The sequence below is a fragment of the Ooceraea biroi genome, chromosome 5 (genome assembly GCF_003672135.1).
Source record: "Ooceraea biroi isolate clonal line C1 chromosome 5, Obir_v5.4, whole genome shotgun sequence".
Taxonomy (NCBI): domain Eukaryota; kingdom Metazoa; phylum Arthropoda; class Insecta; order Hymenoptera; family Formicidae; genus Ooceraea; species Ooceraea biroi.
In genome coordinates, this window is record NC_039510.1 from 4,479,158 (window position 1) to 4,495,908 (window position 16,751).

Here is a 16,751-nt window from a genome sequence, read left to right on the forward strand (position 1 = left end):
GTCTGATCCGGAAGCACGGTCGACTTCCGTTCGTTTCGTTTGCGCGGCGCTTACCGTAAATCCGCGGCCGCCCAATTCCGCCACGGGGGTGGAAGAACGCGGGATATCCGTCTTACGTGCACGCCAACCTCTCGTATGCGGATGAAAACAGCCGCGGCATGCACGAGCGACGCGTCTTTGGTACACGCGAGCGTGCACGCAACGCAGGAGCAGAAATGAACGTCGCGGATCCGTATGCGTGAATGATGTTAATCAAGAATGCATTCTGATGTTTTCTTTTGCTTCTAGATGATTGCAATTCTTGATTTTGAACACGACTGATGATGGAGAAAACATTTTTTGCAAATAATTCGCAGGACGTATTTCATAATATTGGGTTGGCCAAAAAGTAATTGCGTTTTTTTCCAATAGATGGACATACGTGTCTTGAAATGTAACTAACGTCATTCTAAACCGCAAATTCATTATGTAGGTTAACAACTCACAGTTCAAGCTTGTTTTAGAAAAAGAAAGTACACAGTTTCGTTAACAATTGTTTGTTTGCCGTCGATTTCAAAATGGAAAATCAAAAAGAACATTTTCCTCATATTTTGTTTTATTACTTCCGAAAAGGGAAAAACGCTGTGCAAGCTCATAAAAAGTTATGTCATGTATATGGCGAAGATGCTTTAAAACTGCGGCAGTGTCAAAATTGGTTTACTAAATTTCGATCTGGAGATTTTAATGTGAAAGATGCACCACGCTCAGGAAGGCCAATCGAAATTGATGATGACAAAACAAAGGCACTGATCGATTCCAATCGGCGTTTAACGACACGAGAGATTGCTGAGAATCTTAACATATCGAAATCGAATGTTGAAAACCATTTAAAACGACTTGGATACATTAGTAAACTCGATATTTCGGTACCACATGAGCTCAAAGAAATTCATCTCACTAAGCGTATTGACACCTGCGATTCTCTTTTGAAACGTATGATAACAGGCGACGAAAAATGGATCGTCTACAACAACGTCATACGAAAAAGATGGTGGAGCAAGCGTGATGAACCTGCTGAAAGCACTTGAAAAGCAGATATTCACCAAAGAAAGATTATGCTGTCAGTCTGGTGGACTTAAAGGTATTGTGTATTTTGAGCTGCTTGCAAGGAATCAAACCATTAATTCAGACGTATACTGTCGTCAACTGGATAAATTAAATGATGCCATCAAACAGAAACGTCGAGAATTGGTGAATCGCAAAGGTGTTGTTTCACCATGATAACGCTAGACCACGTACAAGTTTGGTCACTCGTGAAAAATTGTTGCAGCTTGGATGGGGTGTGTTACCATGATGTTACCACATCCACCATATTCGCCAGACCTGGCACCATCAGATTACCATTTGTTTCGTTCTTTGCAAAACGCCTTGAATGGTAAAACCTTTACTGCTGATGAGGATATGAAATCGTTGTTGGAATTGTTTTTTGCTGAAAAAGATAAGAACTTTTTTGAGCGCGGAATCATGAAGTTGCCTGAAAAATGGCAAAAGATAATCAAACAAAATGGACAATATATTGTTTAATAAAGTTTTTGTTTCCCATGAAAAATTTTATTTATATAAAAAAAAACGCAATTACTTTTTGGCCAACCCAATATATTAATTCAGCGGCTCGATGAGCACATATAAACGCGCATATCAAATTGCGTTGGCGCAATTATTGTGATCGGAATGAAACTCACGACCGATAACTTGATGCGAAATCAACGCGATACGTATATCCACTCTCGCGTTTATCCACTGATTTCTCTAATTTAATAATCACGTTGCACACGATCGCGCGCGCGAGACCGCTCCTGGACGACGCATTCGGATCCGCGGAAAGGCGTGCGTACGTACAAATCTTCGTGCGGCCGTGCGATTTGAAATGCAGATGAGCGTCTCGCGCCGCTATAAGCCGCCGGGATGCCTCCACTCCGGCGCGCCCCCGAGACTACAACAGCCCCTTCGTCGCTGTTTCCATTCTCCGTTCGCCGTTGGAGCCAGTCGGCAGAAGCGAGACGGAGAATTAGAACGGGAAGAGGGGTGCGGGCGTCGAATATCCGGTTTAAACTATCAAACTGGATATCCGCAACGGGAGCCCTCGGAAGCGGTCCCAAGTTCGCCAAACGCGCTCGAAACGTGAATCGAGATGGAGAAGGTAGAAATTGGGCGGAGCGGATCGGACTACTCGATAGATCTCTCGACTTTCCATGGCATTCGCAGACTCTATGTTGGTAGCATGATGCATATACATCTTCAGGATTTCTAGGCGATAAAAAAATAAACTATATTCCTCCTGCAAAACTCGCCATTTACAAAAGTCGCGGAAATCTTAAGAAAATTCCTCTTTCTGGCGAGTCCCGGAAGTGACATCGCGTATATTGTCATAGCATTTGTTGTAGAAGCTACGAAAAATTAGCTCTTTAAAAATCTTTCGATTGCATATATTCGTTGATTCGCACGATTGTCGATCTTACTGCATTACGACAAGTCATAAATTGTTTAAATGTGCACCGCGCGCGAGTGGTGTTGGGTCAAGTTCGCGTGGCAGGTCGGGGCGTTAGATTTGATCAGTGTGTTGATGAAGATGAAGTCGGACGAAACGAACCGAAGCTCCCCGTGTAATCTCCGGAGTGTACAGACGCGATATGCTTAAATATTTGCGCGCGGGATAACGATGAGGATCACGCGGCGACGACGGCGAGAATGATTTGGCCGGTCTGAACATAACCGTCCGTATCTCCTGGCGCGACGAGTGCAAGCGCGCGCGCGGAAAAGAGGACGCGATATGATGAAGAGCAAATTTCCCCGTGGTGCTTAATTATGATCGAGTTATACGGGACGTCCGGTAATGTCCGCGTCAAACTCCAGCAGCGTCTTTATAAACTTGGAATCTATCCTGACGAAGTGCTGGTGCGAAACATAATTAAGGGCATATTTTATTCAAAACTTGAGAGAACTCTTTTTATTTCGATTGACTCGCTTATGAATCATACGTTTTTGTATTTCGTAGGATACGTCGCTGATAATAAATATATCGATATTAATTTCATATTGATATAAATCGTACTAAGTTGATATTATTATATAAATATTAGATTGTAACATATATTCCTTATTAAAAACACTAAAGAAACGGAACGAATATATTTTACAACCCAATAGAAAGCCACGAGGTCGCTCAGACTCTTTCTTTATTCTCCTTCTTCCAATTACGAGCAAGTCACAAGGTTCATTCGCAAAGTAAAAATTCAGAGATCGCTCGATATTTTACGAGATCGCCGTGCGACGTTTCCGAACTTCGACGACGACGTATGTCTGATTTTCTTGCGGCCGGGGTGACGGTTCAGGAAGAGGATCCTGAGGGAGCTTAACGTGGTCGGGTCTCAGGAATTCTGACGAAGCGTGGGGCACAGTATAGTATTACATGAAAGGGATGCTCGTTACGTTTTGAGACGCGCATCCCCAGCGGGATAAAAGCCGGCGGCGACGACGACGACGACGACGACGACGACGACGACGACGAGCCAGCAGACCGGGGAATTGTTTTTCGAATTAATTTGTCAGAAATAACGGCTTATTGTTTACCGACGGGCGGAGCTAATTAAAGTGGAGGAACGGGGACCGCGACTGCGGAAGGATGCGGAAGGTTAAAGCGCCGTTCCTCCGCGGCGGACCAGCCATATTGTTACGCGACGAAGTTCGTCCTGGCGAACTAAGTCGTCCGCTTTTCCATTCCTCTCGCTTACCTCCTCGCTTCCACGCGAGGCATTCTACCGCGAAGGAGATATCCTTCAGCGGAGAAAATAAAGTTTGCCCGCCAAACCGGTGAAAGCGCTCGGCGCTAAGCGCGTTTGACTCGCATTAATTAACGGGCTTTCCCGCAATCCGCCGTCGACTCTTCGGATTTCGGTTTATTCAAGCTCTCGATTATCCGGCCGTTTCCACGGCAATTTCGTCACGGAAATTAAGAGGAACTCCGCGTACTCTGGGCAGCGAGTTCGCGCGCGAGTCAGACTGAACTTTACGCGATGACTAGACAATACAGCTTTTAATGCGTTTCACTGATCACAAATTTTCGATCTGTTCAACTTTATTCGAAATTTGGTTCGATAGCTTTTCTGACATTTTACAATCTTATTTCTATTGTACAACGTATAATTAACATTATGCTATTTGCTTCTTATGCTATTGCTCTTGGCGCTCGACGAGAAACTTCTCGAAGATCACCAAAGCCTTCCGGACATCGTCAGCTGCAACACTGGATGCTCGGCACAGGCACAAACTCGCAGTTTCTTCGCGCGCGTGTACGTGCCATCCTCACAAATAGATTCCAACTTACCGTCGGTAATTACTGCTTTCCCGACAAACGTGTGCATGAGAACCCGCGTCTCGCGAGGCGGTCTGTCCGGATATCTAGTGTCCTCCAACCGGGACCGGAGAAAGAGGGAGAGAGAGAGAGACAAGAAGGGCTAAAGCCGTCCGTGCAAAATGGTGGCCGCGCGAGCGGGTGCTTTATCCCGGTTTCGCGCTCGTTTAGAAGACGAGTCGTCTGCTACAGTCGACCGCTCGCTTGCTCGCCCGCTCGGTTGGTCCTTAAGCTAGGCCGCGTTTGAGCGCCGGCGTTTTGCCGGAACGTCAGAGAGACTTTAGAGAGCCACCACAATCCCGTCTCCCCCTTTCCTTTCCCGCGTCTCCGTCGCCGTTTCTGTTTCTGGCGGTACTTTCGGCCGGCTCTGTCCGGCTTCCAATTTGGAGAGCCCGGACTATCGCGGCGTGTCATTTCAACCGGAGACGCGACAAAGCTACAATATTATACTGATAGCGAACTCGGGTACATCGCAGTACACACGCGAATAGAGTTGTCTCGATCGCGAGATAGCCACTGCGATCACGGGTGATGAACTTCAGTGGCAGAAACGTTCTTGGTTGGTGCTCGGTGCGGCTAGCCGAGATAACCGGGATTAGGTTTTCCTTCAGATCGCTCGGAAGATGTATTTCATTTCCGCCCACTGCAGCGTATTATTCCTCCAGCTCGATTCCATATATCCAAGCACGGCCTTTCTCATCTTCAACATATTGGTCTCCGCCCTTGCAAGTTGATTTAAAAATTGCTCTGTGATTTATACACCAGAAACAATCTTTCTAAAGTATTGGGTTGGCCAAAAAGTAATTGCGTTTTTTTCCAATAGATGGACATACGTGTCTTGAAATGTAACTAACGTCATTCTAAACCGCAAATTCATTATGTAGGTTAACAACTCACAGTTCAAGCTTGTTTTAGAAAAAGAAAGTACACAGTTTCGTTAACAATTGTTTGTTTGCCGTCGATTTCAAAATGGAAAATCAAAAAGAACATTTTCGTCATATTTTGTTTTATTACTTCCGAAAAGGGAAAAACGCTGTGCAAGCTCATAAAAAGTTATGTCATGTATATGACGAAGATGCTTTAAAACTGCGGCAGTGTCAAAATTGGTTTACTAAATTTCGATCTGGAGATTTTAATGTGAAAGATGCACCACGCTCAGGAAGGCCAATCGAAATTGATGATGACAAAACAAAGGCACTGATCGATTCGAATCGGCGTTTAACGACACGAGAGATTGCTGAGAATCTTAACATATCGAAATCGAATGTTGAAAACCATTTAAAACGACTTGGATACATTAGTAAGCTCGATATTTCGGTACCACATGAGCTCAAAGAAATTCATCTCACTAAGCGTATTGACATCTGCGATTCTCTTTTGAAACGCATGATAACAGGCGACGAAAAATGGATCGTCTACAACAACGTCATACGAAAAAGATGGTGGAGCAAGCGTGATGAACCTGCTGAAAGCACTTGAAAAGCAGATATTCACCAAAGAAATATTATGCTGTCAGTCTGATGGGACTTAAAGGTATTGTGTATTTTGAGCTGCTTGCAAGGAATCAAACCATTAATTCAGACGTATACTGTCGTCAACTGGATAAATTAAATGATGCCATCAAACAGAAACGTCGAGAATTGGTGAATCGCAAAGGTGTTGTGTTTCACCATGATAACGCTAGACCACGTACAAGTTTGGTCACTCGTGAAAAATTGTTGCAGCTTGGATGGGATGTGTTACCATGATGTTACCACATCCACCATATTCGCCAGACCTGGCACCATCAGATTACCATTTGTTTCGTTCTTTGCAAAACGCCTTGAATGGTAAAACCTTTACTGCTGATGAGGATATCAAATCGTTGTTGGAATTGTTTTTTGCTGAAAAAGATAAGAACTTTTTTGAGCGCTGAATCATGAAGTTGCCTGAAAAATGGCAAAAGATAATCAAACAAAATGGACAATATATTGTTTAATAAAGTTTTTGTTTCCCATGAAAAATTTTATTTATATAAAAAAAAACGCAATTACTTTTTGGCCAACCCAATACATTGCCGGGGCGAAAAGTAAAATGTAATTTTTTATGAAACTCCAAATATTTTTTAATCACGTATACTCAACTGTTCATAATTCCGCCAAAGTAGTCACGATACATGCGATAAGCCGTGAATAATAGTGACGCAGGAAAAATTATTGCATGTTTCCTGATGGTTCGTAAACGATCAGGATGCACGATTCGCTCTCGCCGATAATGGCTATCGATGGAAACGAGCACCACGAGGATCAATTCCGCGCGGGCGCGCTCACGGCGAGCTTAATAAGCGACGTATTAGAAAATCTCTACGGAATCTCTTATTTCTATCATGACGCGGACGCACGCGAGGATCGATCGATCGCCGTTATTCGGACGTGCCTTGCCTGGAGGTACTGGCGCAAGGACATGCGCAATTTTGCCCGTGGAAGCTGCTGACCAGAACTCGTCGCGGTCAGCGGTTTGAACCTGCCGAGCTTTATTGAAATGTCCGGTCTTAGGCTCCCTCCTCGTCGCAGCCGCTTCGTTACGTGCAAGACGGAAGGGAACTCGGTCGCCTCGAACACCCTTCCTGACCCTAGAATGCCTAATGAGGACCTCTGATTTTACTCGGAGCCCCCAGAGCCGGACGTCGCAGCATCCCGGCCAATCGCGCGCGCCGCACTAAATACGGAGATCGAGTTCGGAATTCGTTATTGCGCGACGATGCTCCTTGTATTTGCAAATTTACGAGATGACTATGCTTTTCCGACGCAGATAAAAGGGACGAAATTAGAAATTAACCCTCGCGAACCCCCGATACGCCCCGAGTTGCTGAAAGGAAGCTCGGAAGTGTCGACGTCCCTACTTACTATACATGATTTCAAATATAACAGAAACTTCGAATTTATGTCGTACTAGAGAAATTCCTTAATATCTTGATGCGCCAATTTTATGTATTTGAATCATACTTTTTGACTAAAATTCGCTAAGAGCAGTAAACCGTGTCATCATTTTATCAGTAAAGAAATTCGCAGGGCAGAATCACGATCTTGCAGGAGTAGCAGATATCGTTTCTCACCCGGCGAGTTTGCACGTGGGATAGATCGCGCGGCGAGAAAATTAAGTCCTCCGCGCCAAGATTCATTACTCGCAGCGATATGAAAAGTTCCCTCTCCGTGGCGCGATCCGTGTCCACGCTAATTTCATTTCCCGCGCGCGTTACTCTAATACGCGGCGATAACAAGGTTTCGCCGATAGGGTTATTTTAATAATGAATTAATCTAGGGGGGGCATTATATAGGCGCTAGAAAGGGGCGAGGCAAGAGTGTTTGCGGACAGTCCATGGGGACCACCGGACCACGTGGTCCACGTGGTACCCACAGGATAATTGGAGGTCAGTGCGGTTTTAGGGACTCCTCCAGTCCCTCGCGGACTATTCTGGAGGAACACCTAAATACGGACCGCGCTCGACGGCCGGTCTCGCATAATTATCCGGATTTCTGCTTCGATTTGCCGTGCAGTAATTAAGGAATAGCGGCTACGATGGTATACTGCGCAGACCACGGCGTCAGTTGAGCGATTAAACGTACTTTATGACTACGATAGGCTCACGAGTACTGGATAAGATCGAGGTCAACTTTAAGACCTTAGTTATTAAAGATTTGGATATTTTTATTCAAATTTCTTAGAAAAGAAGAAATTCGTTGTTATAAAAACTATATTTAGTAGAAGGATATAGTTATATTTTTAGAATAGTGAACTCCTTTTTTGATTTTTCGTTAAAATTCTTTGCCGTTTTTACTTTGCTTCATTTCGGAAAGTTAATTATATAAACTTTTGGATAATCTGATTGTTATATTTTTAGGTAGACCGCTAAATGCGATTATACTACGATTTATAAACGTTCCAAACACGCTTCTAGTGGCGTTTAATTAGCGAATGGGCATTAACTGAATAGAGAGGGAAAATCAAATTAGCAGTGGAAGGAAACTGCCAGCAAAGAGGAAGTACGAGAAAAACCGTTTTGTTGTTAGCCGCCGGTGCTTATCGATTTGTGCTTTTTTCGAATGCTCCCACCGCGAGGGAAACTCGCAGCGATTAATGTTCTTTTACCCAGCCGTATCTTGTTACTCGTTATTTATAATTCGTCTAATGACTTCATTCAATTAGTAGGCCATCAAGTGCAGGCTCTCGATTATGCCGGCAGATTGATAACGCCATATCCCTCATTCCTGCATTTAATAAATGAGACGATGCAGGAGCCAATTCTCCTTTTGCTTAAGTAATCCGGTTAACTCGCGTTTCGATCAATCAAGCGCGAAAGATCGCGAGGGACCGGAAAGTGAAAAAGAAGCGTTTCTCGGGCGACGTGCTTCGCGAAATAGCATCCTGTGAACGTGCGGACTCCGTCGACGGAAATTAGTTATCGCTGCGCTTATAACCATTCCTTTTTTTTTATTTTTAACACCGCGCTGCGAGATAAATTCTTAACGAAGTTGTGGAATCGCCGTCAGAAATACCGCGCGTGGAAAATCAGTGATGCGTTTCAGCAGGAGCGTCTTTTCCGGTGTGCATTCGACATTCGCTGGGCGCGGAATCTGTTGGGACGAATATTTCGGAATGAATTCCTGTTTAATTCAGTGCCCGAGAAACCGCGCGTACTCCCGCGGGTGGCCGACACGCTGAATAAACCAATTAATAATTATCGCACGAGCCCATCTGACCCGGTATCGACGAATCGATTCTGCTGCATCGTTGCACGTGATGACGCATGATCGCCGATTACGAGAGCAGAATATTTATGCCTGCCATGCATGTCTGAAAAGATCCGCTCGACGTTACGTGGGAAAACGTCCGATAATAAAATATCTTCTTGCGGGGGATGATACTGGAGAATATAATATCGGAGAATCGTGGAAATGCACGGTGCGGTGAGCACGTTAACGGACACTATTATCTCGATGCTGCACGGACGTACGTGTGTTAATATCTCGATGCAAATTATGCGTAATTACAACATTTGATTAAACCGTTCGTAAACAAGGTCGCCGGTTAGACTACAGCAATGTCGTTATATTAGCGTGAAACGTATTCGTTGAAATTCACGATCGCATTAATTCAACACGTTATGTCTCGTTTTCCCTTTGCGGCGTATGACGCATCGATAACGCCACGAATTTTCTTCGGAAGATATCGGTGGAAATTCGCGATTCGCGATTGCGTCGATGCGGACGGGGAAAACACGTCTGTCGGCATTAAAGCACGATCGAATCGATGCGCTATAGGTGCATATTTGCACATAATTCGGTTATTTGCGAGCGCATCTCGCGCACCCAGAGACCCGAAATTCCGACCCGGACGCTGTATTAGTTCTTCGGTCTTTGTGCCGTGGGATCGACTGCGCCCACGATGCTCGTTTCCGAGGGAAGGGCAATGCTGCCGTCATAATTACACGCTCCAAGCGACTTAACGAGCATCGGTACTACTACTAAATATACCGCCAGGTACCGTTCCGCTGTCCCGAGATTAACTTGAGCTAAATGCGCGCGTAAGTTACGTCGGCGGGGCACTTTGGCTAAATAGCGAATCCATTAGTGTCTGCTTAGCGTAAGTGAGCCGAGGGATGTCGATAAATTAGTATTTATGGATGTACCATCACCGTGCCATAAATGCATAATTCCGCGGACCCTTATGCGAACGTATACCGAGAAATGTTCCGGAAAACGAGAAACGTTTTGTGTGCGCTGCTGCAACGAGAGATTTACGATCGCGATCAACGAGGCATTTTTGGAGCTTTTTCAGATAGACTGTAAAGAAAATAATTAAACGTCTGTTCTTTCTCTCTTTCCATACATGTATAGGTAGATGACAGGGCGATGAAAAATTGCGTGTAGATAAGCGGGGATGAATTCTGACAACGTTATCCGACGACGATAATCGGCGCGGCTTGGAAATTGAAGCGCAGCTTTGCGTTTCCGCGTTAGATTTCCGCTTCGCTTTCTTCCTCTCCCTCCCTCACACACTTTTATAACGTGTACGCTTACACTGACCACCATCCTCTCCCGCTTCATGTGCAATCCGAAAGAGTGTACCTTCGGCACACGGACGACCGCTCGAATCGGTCTGCCCACTTTCTGTTTGCTCGGCCGATGAATATCTCGGTGTAAATGCGGACACACGGTGGAACGGGAGTGCGCGCCGCACTCCTGGGGGCCCGCACCGTCGGACCAGCGAGGAAACGCTGTTTAATTTCGGCGAACACGCCCGCTCCGCGTCCGGCGCTTCCGCTGTTTCGCACCGCAGACGGTCCGTCTGGGATGAGGCATCCATCGTGAGAAAGAAATCTCTCCTCCAGCCTGCAGCTTCGCATCGCGACACTCGCGCAAAATGCCGCGCCATTGTGACTCCCGCAGGTACACATACAGGGTGAGGCACTTAAAACAGACCACCTGAATATCTCGGCTGTTATTGGTGATAGAAAACAATGTGTCAGACCAAACTTGCATGGTTTCGAGGGACACATAATTTGTTCTAAATAATTTTTTATTAGGTGGACGCGTAGAGGTCATATGAAGGTCAACTTCGTTTTTTTAAATGGTATATATTTTTTTTACATACCATCTAGTAGTTTGAAGATGCGCACATTGATCTACGGGTCAAAATCATTCAAGGTCACTGAAGGCTAAAATTTCTAAGTGCTAGAAATTTTTCATTTCTGAATTTACGGTATTTTCAATAGCAGAGAACTCTAAGCAATATAAAAAATAATGATATCATCAACTCAGAACTTCTCGGAAAAGAAAAAATTTCTAAGGGCTAGAACTTTTTCATTTCTGAGTTTACGGTATTTTCAATAACAGAGAACTCTAGGCAATATAAAAAATCATGATATCATCAACTCAGAACTTCTCGGAAAAGAAAAAATTTCTAAGGGTTAGAACTTTTCCATTTCTGAATTTACGGTATTTTCAATAGCAGAGAACTCTAGGCAATATAAAGTAAATTATTTTCCCTTGCAGTTGGCCTTCAGTGACCTTGAATGATTTTGACCCGTAGATCAATGTGCGCATCTTCAAACGCTCTATTAGATGATACGTAAAAAAACATCTCATACCATTTAAAAAAACGAAGTTGACCTTCATATGACCTCTACGCGTCCATCTAATAAAAAACTATTTAGAACAAATTATGTGTCCCTCGAAACCATGCAAGTTTGGTCTGACACATTTTTTTCTATCACCAATAACAGCCGAGATATTCAGGTGGCCTGTTTTAGGTGCCTCACCCTGTATATATTGTATTACATTTTTATTTCCTTTTTCTAAAATAAATTTGTAAATTGTAAATGTATAATTTGTTCTGTTAATTTGAGTATAATAGAGTACCTTGATTGTGCTAAATAGTAATTTTTCTTTCTTGGTGAGAGATACAAATTTATTTGAAGAATTCAGTGATTTTCTTGGATAGAGTTTATATACTTGCTGAGAACGCGAGGGTTGTCAAGCGTTCACGAGCATCGCGACGACGCCCGTGGCGGTTCTCGGCCCTTCGATAACCCGCAACCCCCAGGAGAGCTCGTACGACACTCCCTCTCTCTCTCTCTCTCTCTCTCTCCCTCTCCCTCTTTTGATCTCTCTTGAGAATCAGCAGTACCGGTTTAATAAATGTCCCTGACGCATGGACGGCAAGGGTACAAATCGCCTGGAACCGCAGACACAATGCTTAGTAATAGCAGTGGACGGGTTCGCGCAGCCGGTCCCACTGGCAGGTTCCCCGGGTCACCGTACTTCGCGATGCCCATTCGTTATGTACCCCGATTCCGATTGCTACTGCTGCTGTTGCCAACGTGGTGAATGCGCGCGTGCGCGCGCGATCATTGCGATTTGATTTCGGCACAAATCGACGGACAAACGACGGTAATTAATCCCGGGTCGTTGGCCCGCGGCGCGCCCGCCAGGTGTTCGAGCGGGGTCTATCGGAAACATCATCGCGTTGATACCTAGACACGACGTAGCCGCCCACTTGTAATACGAGGACATCAATCCGCGTAACTTAATTCGAGCTAGTTAATTCGAGCCCTGGAGGGATAGAGATGGAGTGACTCTGGGAGATTTCTTATCGAGTGCCGCTGGCGTTTGAAATATTACAGTGTTTCTCGGATAAACGTACCTTGATCTCTCCGTCATTTGGATTTTGGATCCAAACCGACAATTGATGCAGCCTCAAACGAAGCTGCTTGAATTATATACAAAGAGGTGAGAGAAGTCTTGGAAATTTTTGATGCTACCTGCATCAGCCTTCGCGACGTGTCCTCATAACTAAATTTGTGACCAACGTTCGGTAGTCTGAATGGAACGCGATAGGTACACGAATTCTGTTCTGTTCTCCGCCGTGTTCTCCACGATACCGTTCCAGACTGCGTTTCACGTACGATCCCGTCGACGTCGCGCATTTTCCCAGAGAGATCGGCGTTATTGACATTTATTCCCGCGCATGCAGCATCGCTGTCACTGTTCCGTAGACGCGAGACTGAGATCCTGAATAAACAATGCTGTCGATGTTCACACGAGCCGGCCCCGGAATCCTTGAAGGATTCATGTGCGACCGGATTCATGCGTGTCTGCTCCCGCATTCCCTTTGAGTTTGTCTCTTTACGGGAAACACGGAGTCGCATATTGCTCCGGCGAGTCTCGGCAAGAACTTTATTACGGTGTACCGGCGCTGTGCTGGCCACGAAAAGATGGCCGAGTCCCCGAGGAACACGTATGAAATACACAAAATCAATCTCGATGCTCTCGTGCATGCCGCCGCCGAGATACGAGACCGGAACCGGCGGAATCGAGTTCCGCTGATCTGTTTATAACGACGGTGACGATGCGATCTCGCGAAACGTGTGTACCAATATCGACCGTACACGGAAATGCGTTTATAGGTAAGTTCCTGTTGCAATATTGCCTTTGGAATCCACCGGCGCAACTTCGTTTCCTCCTCCCCCTCCCCCTCGGCTTTTGATCCCATATTACGTGCCGCGAATCTATCGAGGGAATAAATTGATCGTGCTCGACTCCGAACCACGCGATAGTTCGCTAACTGGAGATCTTGTTACAGCGCGCGTCTCGCGTTGTTCCGGCCATTAAACGAGCGTTTGTTCCGAACTGAACAAATCAAAATTAACGTAATTCACTAATCAGAATTAATTTCCATGAAACTTTTGACAATATAATGCCGAAATGAGATTGAAGTTTCCAGTGGCCAGAGAGAAATCTCTCGTCAATCTCGTTACCAGTTCCCAAAGCCGGAAGAGGAGATCGAGGTAGCCGCGAATTAATCCTTCGAGCGTGGCGCATCGGGTTGCAGACGCCTGCTGACTTACGGGGTGGAGCACGATGTTGTTCGGGTCAGTCGGAGAATTAATAGTCCACCGGTGAAAACCATCGGAACGAGCCCGCTCGAACGCAGAGGAACAGAGAACGGCGAGACGAGGCGGCGTGATGGGAGGAGGCCAGCGGAACGGAGGGAAAATTGCGTCGCGAACGAGTAACACGAGTCGTTAGCAGCTAATCCGCCATAGGGAATGTAGGGGGACACGGGTTCGAACGAGGGTGGTGGTGATGGTGATGCCCCAACCCTGTACCGAATTGTACGGGCTCAAGAGTTGCGCGAAAACGAGAGGACGGCTTTTTGGGGGCTCGCGAGAGGAAGAGGGTTTTAGCTTCACAGACGAGGAGCGCGGGGGTGCAGGGATGAGCGAGAGGGAACGACATGCTGGGGGTCCGAGCGAGGGGGCACCAGCCGGCGGGAGCTTTCTGTTGATTCAAGTGGGCACGTGATAAAAATGACAATGATGAGTTAATGCAATAACTGTGTACCTTCCGACCCTCGTTCGGCAGTTGCCGCGCACACATCTGTAGCATCACATCGTCCGTGTGCAATCGTGCGCGTAAAACGCACGCACGTAGACGGACACACGCACAAAATGCGGCGACGGGACGATCGGATCGCGACGACGACGACGTGTTGGTATAATTTTCGAGGGAGAGAGAAAGAGAGAGAGAAGATTTCTCGATGCGCGCGAGCAAAGTTGACGTGTTAATTACCGATATGAGGCTGAAATTTACGTGACTATCGTGCCGACAGTCGAATTAACGACGACAGTATCAAAAGCGGAGGAGGAATTGATTCCGGCGCCGTGCGAGCTGCGAGTAAACTGAATAAAAATATTCAATTACTTCTGACATCGAAATCAAATGTTTTTATCTATCGTGAAATCGCGAATAATTTCGCTATATAATAATACATCCGCCTCTTTAAAAAATTAATCGCTAATTTTTAATCGCGCATACTTCATCAATGAATTCAGATATTCCGTTATTTTTCGAGGCATAGTGTTCTTTGATGTCGTCGAAAAAAACGCGTCGGAAGTCTCTATGCTGCCGGCGTATCGGATTTGTTATCATAGACGGATCGGTGTCGCGCGAAATTCGACGGTGCGCGATGCATTACGCGTAAAATTAATTGATCGGCGCGAGAGGTCCTCGATATATTCGTGCACGCCCGTTTCGTTGGCGAATTCAAGCAGACCGGACCTTTGTAGAAGCAGATTACGGCGGTACGAATGATCGTCGATGGAAACTGTATTCCTGGTATTTAGCGGCGACCGTTGCCAATTTACTTCGCGCGCACGATAAACCCGGCTGAACGGGATTAATGTTCAGCAACCGGTGCCACCCTTCGGACCCACTCTTCGATCCAGCCTCGTCCTCGTGTTACGCCGCCAAGGATACTCCTCGTGCACGCGGTGTAACGGCATCGGTTTCCTTCCAGCGTCCTTTTTCCCGCTATGTACCGTAGCACCCTTACGGCGCCGAAGCGTGTCTCGGTGCCGAACGTGCCGGAGGTACAAAAGCGAGTTTCGAAATACCGAGCGGGTCGTTGCCCGTCTTCTAATCTCGTTGTGCGACGCGAATCTCGATTTAGCGAGTCGCCTAAAAGCAATATCCGCTGCAGTCGAAGCTATGTCCATTTTCGAAATGCTCGTATCGGCTTGTACGTAATTAGAATACGTGCATATTGAAAGAGTACCTGTATGTATCTCGGTTCATCTCGATTTCATGATTCGCAATTGTGTAGTGCAAAATGCAGTAGTACCGAGACATCGAGATCGAAATAGTTCGTAACAGCTCTACTATTTTAAAACATCGTAATTGAAGCTAGAACATGACGCGCGCGTATCACAGCGTGAGAAAGCTATCGTGTGATCTAGCAGGATTATTCTGAGAGTCCTCCGCGGCATCAAACGACAGATTCGTTTGTTTCACTTTTCTTCCAACACGCGAAAAAGCCCTACGTGAAATTATTCATTACGCGTAATATTTGCGGTTGGCGATTCACATAGTTCGAACGCGATTAAAGCCGGCCCGTAATAAATGATTATTAAAACGCGCCGGCACCGGACGTCGATGAGGAAATTCTCGATTACGCGTGATGAAACGGATTAACATAAATCGATCTCGCGGCTAATCGGTGCAGCCGAGGGTTTTCGAAAAAAAATACTCTACTGCGGCACGCGCGCGGCGATCGCGAGAAGTGTCGTCGACCCGGCATCGATTCCGGTATTTATATAAACGTTCATTCGCGTAATGGCTTTTTCATTTAAATCGCGAGAAAGCATCGGCGACACGCGGCTAAATTCTCCAGCTGAATCTTCCTCACTTTCGCCCCGCTATCAACGCTCGCCTTCCACGGTGACACGGCGAACCGTTCGGTTTTCGTGGCTCGTGGATGTTTTTCGAGTTAATTGGCCACCGGACAGCCGAACACTGCATCGGGGTCCGAGATTCGCTGCATAATTAATCCCACCGTCACCACCGGGTTCACGATGCACCGTACTTGCGCAATTCGAACGCTCGGTCGCCCCCCTCGCGCCTGATACAGTCAGTCGACCGGTTGGTCGATCGTTCGGTTACTCGAAAACATCGACTTACATATTCAGTGGACCACCGCTGCACTTGCTTGCTGTTCGTCCTGATACAACGGTAGCTTGACAGTGAGGTGATTTAAAGCCGGACGCGTCGGGCTCGCGATAAAGGGAAGCGCGCGGCGCAGTGGTGCTTCGCGAATGCATCTGCGTCGAATTTTGGCGAACGGTTTCCCCGGCGAATTGAGCCTCTTCATTTGGAATTATTCCGAACGGCGGCACGATAGTCAGTGAAGAGAAGCGAGCTCTCCGTTCAGCATGTAATGCTGTAGATACCAAAGAAATGGCTCCAGTTTCCGTTTAATAAAGAGCCAAGGATTGAACTAATCGAACTTAATGCATACCCGGCGATGTAACGGTTACATGGTC

The 16,751-nt window shown here is 46.2% G+C and overlaps 1 protein-coding gene across 2 annotated transcripts in view; it reads left to right on the top strand.

Moving 5' to 3' along the window:
* LOC105287618 (kinesin-like protein CG14535) overlaps positions 1–16,751 on the top strand; it is a 218,458-nt gene that overhangs the window by 108,603 nt on the left and 93,104 nt on the right. The gene's annotated exons all lie outside the window — the stretch shown is intronic.